Source organism: Apaloderma vittatum, unplaced genomic scaffold, assembly GCF_000703405.1.
Source record: "Apaloderma vittatum isolate BGI_N311 unplaced genomic scaffold, ASM70340v1 scaffold33880, whole genome shotgun sequence".
Taxonomy (NCBI): Eukaryota; Metazoa; Chordata; class Aves; order Trogoniformes; family Trogonidae; genus Apaloderma; species Apaloderma vittatum.
In genome coordinates, this window is record NW_009693434.1 from 447 (window position 1) to 713 (window position 267).

Here is a 267-nt window from a genome sequence, read left to right on the forward strand (position 1 = left end):
GCACCAAGGCAGGGTTGGGGTTACACAGCTTCTCTGTGCAGAGGGGGCACAGATGTGAGCACCTCAGGGCGCTCCAGCCGCAGCACAGCGCTTCGCTCCTTTGCTCAGCACGGCTGGAGTACGTGGGTTTTTGCAAGGTGCGCATGGCTCTGTGCTGCCCGTGTCCCCTGGGTGGTAGGAGGGGGCACAGCTCTGTCAGGGTCAGTGCTTGTCACCCCCTCCAGCCTGTCCTGCTGGTGACACGGCAGTGGTGGATTTCTTTGGTGT

General features: G+C 62.2%; 1 protein-coding gene across 1 annotated transcript in view; it reads left to right on the top strand.

The window, feature by feature from the left end:
- Positions 1-267, top strand: part of FAM167B (family with sequence similarity 167, member B) — a 1,005-nt gene that overhangs the window by 308 nt on the left and 430 nt on the right. The window lies entirely within an intron of this gene.